This window comes from Myotis davidii, unplaced genomic scaffold (genome assembly GCF_000327345.1).
Source record: "Myotis davidii unplaced genomic scaffold, ASM32734v1 scaffold125, whole genome shotgun sequence".
In the NCBI taxonomy this organism is placed as follows: Eukaryota; Metazoa; Chordata; class Mammalia; order Chiroptera; family Vespertilionidae; genus Myotis; species Myotis davidii.
In genome coordinates, this window is record NW_006299390.1 from 6408943 (window position 1) to 6419491 (window position 10549).

Genomic DNA, 10549 nt, shown 5'->3' on the forward strand with positions numbered 1-10549 from the left:
CCCTCAGAGATTTATGCTTGGACTTACCTTAAAGCTTTGTAAATCTTCTAACAGCTGCCCACCACTGTGGTCCCCCAATATTATCCAAGAGCCTTTCTTGGACTCCAGATCCTTTCTGGAAACTTCACACACCTCAGAACTTTTGGAGGAAAGTGAGGAGAATCTGCCTCTGAGGAAGGAGTGATTACTCATGGAGAGCGCTGTAGAACAGCGGTTCTCAACCTGTGGGTTGTGACCCTTTTGGCGATCGAATGACCCTTTCACAGGGGTCGCCTAAGACCATCCTGCATATCAGATATTTACATGAAGGGAAAGTGAGGAGAATCTGCCTCTGAGGAAGAAGGAGTGTTTACTCATGGAGAGCTCTGTAGAACAGCGGTTCTCAACCTGTGGGTTGTGACCCCTTTGGTGGTCTAACGACCCTTTCACAGGGGTCGCCTAAGACCATCCTGCATATCAGATATTTACATTATGATTCATAACAGTAGCAACATTACAGTTATGAAGTAGCAACGAAAATAATTGTATGGCTGGGGGGCACCACAACATGAGGAACTGTATTTAAAGGGCCAGAAGGTTGAGAACCACAACTATAGAAAGTGCCATTATTCTGATCAGATCATTGAACAGAATATTTACCAGTATACTTTTATATTTTTTAAATCTTTGAGGTATCTATATTATAAAAACGCAGTGGCCCTAACGCCATAATGACCAAAAACCGGTGCTGGTGGATGAGGCTCCAAGCATAGTGATTTCACATGCTGGGCTTCTAATAACTTACAAAATTTGTTTCACAGTAGACTCAACTTCTTCATTTCATGCTAATGTTATAAAAATTTCAGTCATCCCACCACTATTACAATTAGTATAAAATCCATACTAAGATTTTAATGAGTGATTAGAGTTTTTCAAATGAAAAGGTCAAAGGATAGGAAGTATAGATATAATGATGTTTGTTTTTATTCACAATTCTCACTTGATAATTGTGGAGGCAGCAGTGATTCCAAATTATTGAGGTTTTTTTATGAGAATATGAGCCAATATAAGGCAAGTTTGTTTTTTGTCATATGTCATTTTCCTTTTTCTGTTAGCACTTTGTCTATCATAATAGGGTAATAACACCAAGGTCATTGTTAATATTCTTCAGCAAGCTCATATTTTTTATTCATTACTCAAATATTATAAATAAGTACTAAATTACAATTTCACTAATTTATCCATAGTCTGTTTTCAAAGACGGGGATATGTAGCTAATAAAATTATGACTTGCTCACTTCACATTAAACTCTTATATTGGAAAATTTGTTTGAACTTCACATATTTAAAAGAATTTCATAGATGCTAAGTAAATATTATAGCTTGCCTCTTCTATTAATATTTAAAAGTAATTGCAAGTAAATATTCGTAGTTACTTGATTTTTTTTCCCCCTGTGGAGAAGCAAAGTAAAAAAAGATATCCAGTATTTCTAGATATCTTAATCCAGGGGACAAAAATAATAATTTCAAAAATTACCTAAAACATGCTTACATTTAAAAAAAAATGCTTGGAGGCAGAGAAAATACTCATTCTAGTCCTCTTGCCTATGATGGCCTCACACCAACTTTGTAGTTGTTTTCCTCATACTCTGCTCTGCTCAAACCATAAATTTCTTCAAAATTTAGTACTCTATGCATGTTGGTTGACAGAGACCCAATAAAACTAGACACACACCAAAGCCTGTGATCAGTTCAGCAGAAATGAACACTTAACACACCATTAAGTCAACCATTAAGGACACCCTTTTTTCTCTGCTTCGCGGCTGCCTAACATGCCAGGCACAAGAGCCTGAAGTGCTTCCAGGGAGAGGCCCCGCACAGTAGCAGAGCAATACCTTCAAATAACCCATAACAGCTCAGACGGCGGTTGCTAGGATGGGAAGCAGCTGGCTGCCCTTAATGATCCCTGATTCTGTTTGAGAGCAAAGTTCAAAACGAAAAATGTACACACGGATAGGATAATGAGTAGAAAATAAATATTTAGATACATCTTTTCTTTCCCTTTGTGTTATCAAATGCTGAGTGTTTTCTTCGTGATTATGTATGATTTAAGACATGTAAGTTCCCCACAAGCTGTGTTTTGTGTGTGAGTGTGTGAAAACATACCCAGGATGGTTCCCCCCCCCCCCATAGTCACTATAACACAGAGTCTATAATAATTTGATAAATGAAGTGATAAAATTCATAATTACTTATAGTGTTAAGCTGCTCCTCTGCCACTAGGTGAAGGACTTTCTATGATTTCACTTACTAAATGTTCACCAAAAATCATATTTTATTTAAAAAATTAGGAAATTATGTTTCAAAGATATTGAGTATGTTTATCTGAATTACCACAACGAATAAGAACTGAGTGGAGATACTGACATAAGGTCTAAAGCATCTACAAATCACATAACATCTCTATATCTCTATTTCAAATTTGTCATTTAATATAGCTATAGGTCAAGTTGATTTATTTGCTGAGATTGGGTACTAAGTATCTATATCACATTTGAAATCAAACTTTGGTGATTTAATCACTCATTTGCAACTTTACTGACCTATATTTTACATACCATACAATTAGCCCATTTAATGTATACTATTCAATGGTATTTGCTATATTCACAGCATTATTCAACTATCACCACATCCATTTTAAAACATTGGACCACATCCAAAAGAAACTGCATGTCCTTCTGCAATCATCTCAGCATTTCCCACAACTCCACAACCCAGTCTTCCATACCACTAATCCCCAGTCTCCATAGATTTGCTTACTCTAGACATTTTGCATAAATGCATTTTAAAAATATGTGGTCTTTTGTGGCTGGTTTCTTTCACTTAGCATAATGCTTTCAAGGTTCATTTATGCTGTTGCATGTATCAGTACTTCATTTCCTTTTATTGTTTAATAATATTGTTCCATTGCATGGGTATGCCACACTTCGTTTTTCCATTTATCAGCTGGAGGACATTTAGGTTGTTTCCACTTTTTGCCTGTTGTGAATAGTGCTGATAGGAATATTCATGTACAAATATGTTTTTAAATATTTAAATACCCCTTTTTCCACTTCTCTTGAGTATATACCTAGGAGTAGAATTGCTATGGCTGGGCCATATGGTAACTATGCTTAAGATATGTTTTTAAATATTTAAATACCCCTTTTCCCACTTCTCTTGAGTATAGACCTAGGAGTAGAATTGCTGGCTCATATAAACTCCAAATTTAACCTTTTGAAGGAACTGTTGAACTACTCTTTCATTCCTGATTCTAGGAATTTGGCTCTTCTCCTCTTTTTTCTTGGTCAGTCTAAACATTTATCAGTTTGATTATTTCTTTCAAAGAATCAACTTCTGATTTTGTTGATATTTCCCTCTATCGTTTTTTAATGACTTATATTGTTAATTTGTGTTCTAATCCTTATCTTTATTATTTCTGGCTTGCTTGCTTCAAGTCTAGTTGGTGTCTGAAGATGGAAATTCAATATATGTTTTTGAATGAATAAGTAGAAATGTTCAGTGTTTGTTTACAGGACTAACTTCTCACAGTCTGCATTCAACCTTCTGGAAATCAGGAAATGTGAGTTAATTTAACTTTGTCTCAATTGCTTAATATAGTCTTTGGCTCAAACTACTACTAAAAATAGGATGAAATATTGCAAATACGTTTCCAAATGCATTGAAGAACTAACAAGAAAATATGGGATAATCAAGACCAAAACCTAAGTGAAAGTAGGAAATCAGAGACAGGTAAGCAATGGACCATTTTCACCTTGATAGTATCAGGCAAGGAAAAGTAAATTGAGCTTTAGTTTATACTTAAGAAGTGAAACAAAATATTTTACAAGGTAGGAAATGTAATAGGGTACTCAAGGTTGATCAATAAACTTAATATAAACCTACTTCCCAAGGTTACAATAAGGAAATTGCCCATCACCAAGAGGAAAACATGATACAAATGCATCTGGATAGTGTTCAAAGCATGCTAAAATAAATGTATACTTGGTCATATGAACACATCTGGCAAAACTATGAAGACAAGCAAGGAAATCATAACCACTAAATTTATGGTAATACTTTCTCTGAGCAGAAATAAAAGGAGATGGGATCAAATACGGACACATGGAGACTTTAAAGAATATAGCAAAAATGTTTTCATAAACTAGATGGACAGAGAATATGATGGGCACCAGAATGCAGCTAGCCATCATATTATTATTCTTTATATCATACACATTTTAAACAAATAGTCTTTAATATTTGACCATACTTTAAGAGTAAAAAACAAATATAAATGGCAGAAATTACATAGGTCATTTTTCAAATAAAATAAAGCTTAGAGATGTTGAATAACTACCTCAAGGCTAAACAACTTGTTAATCAAATCAGGACTAAGTTGTGTTTTCTTTAGTAAGTAGCTAGAAACTTTTTAAGAGCCGTCTACAGAGTAGTACTGTTATAGAAGACCGGAGAAAAAACAAGCCACGCTTAGAGAAAGGGAGTTACATCTTAATTATTAAATTCTGTGCAGGCCCAGAGAAAAAATGTGTCTTTCAAATTCTGGGCCCCCCAACATGGAGGAAACTTTCTCTATTTATACTTTTTCCAGTCTTTTTTCTCCCAAAGTTGGAATGAGACTTCCGGGCCTTCTGAGAACAAAGGCCTGCGTGCTGGGAAGGGGCCATGAGACCATATCTCAAGACCTGGCCTGGTGCCAGCACTGACAACTCTGTCTGGGGCGTAGTTTATGGCCTCTCTGGAATGCGAGTAGTCTTATTTTCCTAATTATGTAAGCAAGCAAGCGTTTACAGAAGCCAAAATAGCAGGGTTAAAATTTCAAACAGCAGTTTTTTATATAAGATGGATGTTTCAGTATAACTTTAACACTAGAAAAACAATTTAAAATATCAATAATGTATTTGATCGGAATCTGCTTATTGTAACAAGTTTTTACATTAATTATTATTCTTATTAAGTCACCTAAAAAGCATGGCTACAATAATGTGCCCCAAAATGTATCTATTGTAGCTCATTTGCTGCATATTTGTAATTTCAGGTTACTTTTCCTAGGGAACAAAACACTCTTGAAAAATGTATTCTACTCTCTTTAGTTGTCAATATTTCTAACTTTTATTATTAGAAAAATAATAAAAATTAATATATCATAATTATATCATCAAAAATGAACATAATCCCTTTGTGTAGTTAAAAAAGAATACATAGCCCTGGCCAGTTTGGCTCAATGGACAGAACATTGGCCTGCATACTGAAAGGTCCCAGGTTTGATTTTGGTCAGGGCATATACCTGGGTTGTGGGCTCTATCCCCAGTGAGGGGTATGCAGGAGGCAGCCAATCAGTGATTCTCTCTCATCATTGATGTTTCTATCTCCCTCTTCCTTCCTCTCTGAAATCAATAAAAATGCATTGAAAAAAAGAATACATAAGCACATATATGAATAGTTGCACATATACATTATTTTTGTAAGGAATCACAAGAATCTGGAAAATTTTTTGTTATTTTACCACCGTTTTTTTAAAGAGTGGTTTTAGTAGGCCTTGGGTATTTAAATCTTCTATACTAATAAAAGAGTAATATGCTAATTAGACTAGGACACCTTCCGGAGATCTTCTGGACGTCCTTCCAGACAAAGCCATGATGGCAGGGCTGAGGCAGAGGCGGTTAGGGGCGATCAGGCCAGGAGTGGGGACCAGTTTGGGGAAAGCAAGCCGGCAGGAGGAATGGTTAGGGGCAATCAGGCAGGCAGTCAGGTGAGCGGTTAGGAGCCAGCAGTCTGGATTGCGAGGGGGATGTCCAACTCATGGTTTAGGCTCGATTCTGACAGTCGGACGCCCAGGGGGCATGCTCCAAGCCACTCTGAGGTTGGGACCAAGGCCGCCAGTGGACCAGTGGACTTGCCCAGGGGGGTGTGCTCGGAGCCGCTGTAGCGAGACTCCCGCTCCCCATCAGTAGGACATCCCCTGAGGGCTCCCAGACTGTGAGAGGGGGCAGGCTGGGCTGTGGGACACCCACCCAGTGCACGAATTTTGTGCACCAGGCCTAGTATATAATAAAAGGGTAATATGCAAATAGACCAAACAACAGAACAACTAAACAACCAATCAAAGCATAATATGCTAATGATATGCTAAGGCTGCTCAACTGCTTCCTATGATGTGCACTGACAACCAGGGGGCAGATGCTCTGACTAGTAGGTTAACTGGGTGCTGGGGTCTGGCCAATCAGGACTGAGCAAGATGGGATGGACATGCCCTGAACCCTCCCACAGTCCCTACCCTGCCCGATCGTGCACCAGTGGGGTCCCTCGGCCTGGCCTGTGCCCTCTCTCAATCCAGGACCCCTCAGGGGATGTCAGAGAGCTGGTTTCAGCCTGATCCCACAGGCCACTCCCCTAGGGAAGGCTCCAGACACAGGGCTCCTGATCAGGACAGTGGGGCTGGGATTAGCGGGAGTGGCAGGTAGGAGCGTAGGAGTGGCAGGCGGCGTTGGACTGTGGGTTTCGGCCTGATCCCTGCAGGCCCCCCAGAGGGAACCCACCCACAAATTCATGCACCGGGCCTCTAGTAAGTCTTAAAGAAAAACAGACAAAACTGATGCTGCATTAAATGATCGATAGTTCTCAAAGTCTGCTTCCTGGACCAGCAGCATCATTATCACCTGAGAGCCTGTTGAAAATGCAAATTAAGCAATTTGTGTTTTAATGAGCCCTCCAGGTGTTTCTGATGCAGCATATGAAAATCACTGATCTAACATTTAGTCAAGGCTGAGAACTGTGAACTCTGGGGTTGGAATTTGCAAGAATACATTAGAATCGTGTAGATAACTTTTAACAAGTGCTAATATCTAGGGCCTATTTCAAACCAATTTAAAGTCTCTGGGGGTAAAATCTGGACATTGATGCTTTAAAAAAAACTTCCCAGAGCCCTGGCTGACATTGCTCAGTGGTTATAATGGCAGCCCATGCCTGGAGGGTCTTGGGTTTGATTCCTGGTCAAGGGCATGTACCTGAGTTGCAGGTTGGTATCCCGCCCCCAGTTGCAGAGGGTATGGAGGCAACCAGTCCATGTCTCTCACATCGATATTTCTCTTCTCTTCTCTTCTCTTCTCTTCTCTTCTCTTCTCTTCTCTTCTCTTCTCTTCTCTTCTCTTCTCTTCTCTTCTCTCTCTCTCTCTCTCTCTCTCTCTCTCTTTCTCTCCCTCCCCTCTCTGCCCCCTTCCCCTTCCCTTTCACTCTCTCTAAAAATGAATAATAAATTAATTAATTAATTTAAAAAATACTCCCCAGATGATTTTTATGTGTATCCAGTGGTGTGAAACATTCCTCTGACGGCCATTAGATAGTTTACCTATGCCCCTCACAGTCTTTAGTCCGTCATGTGGACAGCAATACAGTGTAAACAAAGGATATGGATAGTTCAAGCTCAGTAGCAAAATCACCATTATTGTGAGCTGTGCCTTGATGTTTTAGATATATGATACATCAGGATCCATATACCTTAAGGAAAGTTCCGATTATTATTTGATTTCTTATGCACCATGCCTGTCCTTAAGAAACACTTTGGTCATGTTGCATGGAAACAAATCTGGCCCTCTTTGAGAACATTTGAAGAATTTTAAATTAATAAATTGACTTCTGGGTTTTTGTCATGAACTCAAGTGATATAATTGTGGCCCAAGATGGACCCCAAAAGTCTTATTTCTTTCATGGTGACACTCCTACATTCCCTGTATACATATATGTTTCCTACACCTACCATGTTGTGGTTTGTAATGATTAAGAAACAAAGTGTTTTCAAGCATACATATGGTCCTTGTCTTTTAAGTAGTTCTTCATAATTGTTTGTTGTATCGTAAATCAGCAAATGAGATTCAAGGATACAAGACGCCTTAATGAGCCAATTAATTAGGAGTCGTTTATTGCACGTAATCCAGAGGGAGGTGTCTCTTCCAAATCTCTGGGCACCACATACAAGAAGTCTCCCGTATTTATACTTTTTGAGCCTCTTTCTTTGCAGATATTACAAAGGGCTGTGTGTGAGTTATTGGTACAGAGTGTTGTAAGCTTAAATACATAATGAGTTTATACTTGGCAGAAAAATATAGGAATTATTATCAGTATTAGTCTATTACATTGGATGGCTAGCTTGCAAAGTCAGACAGTGAAGTTTATCTTTTTCTATTATTTGAACTAAAAACAAAGTCATTTTACAGAATAACAGACTGTCTTAAAGTGACAGAGTTTATAATGACAGAGTTTACAGGACTAGGGTCTATCTCACAATAGCAGAGAGTTTCAAACAGCAGTTTGAAGATGGAGGTTACTATGCTTCATGTTAATGTTACTATTTTCACCATCTTTCATTGGAGACCTTCTCCCCAGTTCAAGTGTTTCCTATTTAATGTTATTAATTCTTCAGAACTGTACCCTGTTTCTCTGAAGCCATACTTTGCTCTCCCAGGGAATCTTCCTTGGTCTAAGCCTTTCCCATCTGCTTCTTCGCCATCTTGGCTTCCAAATTCTCATTTAATTCCCCACATGCACCCTAAGAGAGCAGTGAAAAAAATTGTGAATATCTATATCTATTCATCGATCAATAGACAAAGGAGAGTTCTGTATATCCCTTGTGTCTTTTCCCTGTTTTATATACATTAAGTACATTGTAAAGTTTTCCTTTTAAGCTCAATCATCTTTCCTTTACAGTTTAATTTTGAGAAGTAAAAATCCAAAAGAAATTTTTGACAATAAATGACAAGGCAGGTGGACATCAGCATTTGTTAAAATTTCTCCAGGTGATTCTAGTGCAGTGATGGCGAACCAATGACACGCGTGTCAGAGGTGACACGCGAACTCATTTCTTGGTTGATTTTTCTTTGTTAAGTGGCATTTAAATATATGAAATAAATATCAAAAATATAAGTCTTTGTTTTACTATGGTTGCAAATATCAAAAAATTTCTATATGTGACACGGCACCAGAGTTAAGTGAGGGTTTTTCAAAATGCTGACACGCCGAGCTCAAAAGGTTCGCCATCACTGTATCTAGTGTGTCACCAAGATTTCAGAACCCTCTTCTAGAGTCCATGGTTTCCAACTCTGGCTATGTACGTGACCTCTGAAAGCTTTAAAAGTATTTCTTCTTCAATCCCACTCTTTAAAATTCTGATTTAAGTTCTGGAGGAGGTTTTAATGTGCAGCCAGGGTGGAAAGTTGCTGCTCATTCTCAGCCTGAATCAGAAACACCAGGGTGCTCATTAAAACGCTTCAGGTATTAGGGGAGGAGACAATTGGTAATAGACTTCCTGCCAGCCAAGCAACAGAAACAGGAAATGGGAATTACTTCTTATATGTGCCCAGTTGCTGATTCTAATTTCAAATCATGAAATTATATGTACAAAATTAATATAGATTGCAATAGTCCCATATATGGGGAAATCTGCAAATCAGAGAGAGAACTTGAATAGTGTATACGGAAAAATTTGTTTTCCGGTGGAATACATGTCTATAGCTCTCTAGACTGCATATTATCTGATTTGATTCTATCAAAGCTATTTTACAACTCTGTAAATTGTAAATAGCTGAAAGTGTTAATGGCAAAACAGCACTAGTTATTAGACCTCAGTCCTTGAGCTCTGGCTAAGAAAGAATTCAGAGCCAATACTCAAATCCAAATGAAAGTTGATTTAAAATCAGAGACAGAAGAAGTGAGCTGTAGAAGAAGGGAGCCAGCTGAGCTGTGTGGACTCAGGAAACAAGTTACAGAGATGAAAGGACCCTTGGAGCTCAGGACAGTGGCTCTCAACCTTGGCTGCACATTGGAATCAGCTGGGAATCTTTTTAAAATCCTGATTTCTGGGCCTCCTCCTCTGGAAATTCTGTTTCTTTGTTACTAATGTTGTTGCCCCCCCCCCCCCCCCCCAACAAAGAAACAGAATTTCCGGAGGATGAGGCTCAGAAATCAGAATTTTAAAAAGATTCCCAGGTGATTCTAATGTGCAGCCAAGCTTGAGAACCACTGGCTTAGGAGAAATAAAGGCAAAGAGAATGTGCCTGGAGGAAGGAGAGGGGATAAAGCATGGGCATGAGAGAAAGACCGCATTTGCATTCGTGTGCTCACTGGGTCCTTCAGGAGATCTCAGGAGAGGATCTCCGTAGAATAGTCAGCAGCTTTCCACCTGTGTCTCCTCAGGGCCGAGGTCTCCACTGATCGGTTGGCACCAAGGCAGGGGATCATTAGCTATCACAGCTGGTCTGATGTCAGCCATGGCATCACCCCACCTGACTTTGCTGCTTTTCTGGGCCTGGAGCTGAAACACAACTTCGTGAGGCCTGGATGTTACCTCTAGTTGGATAAAAACTCTTTCTCTGTGGTCATCAGACCTGAGGCTTGGCTTTTCTTCTAACATTATTTGATGTGGGCCAGAGCCTTGTTGTCCTGGGGGCTTAATGCTTAAGGGAGGGGTCAGGTGTGGGAGTTTTATGAGCCTTTTCTTTGGCCCCTTGTTCCT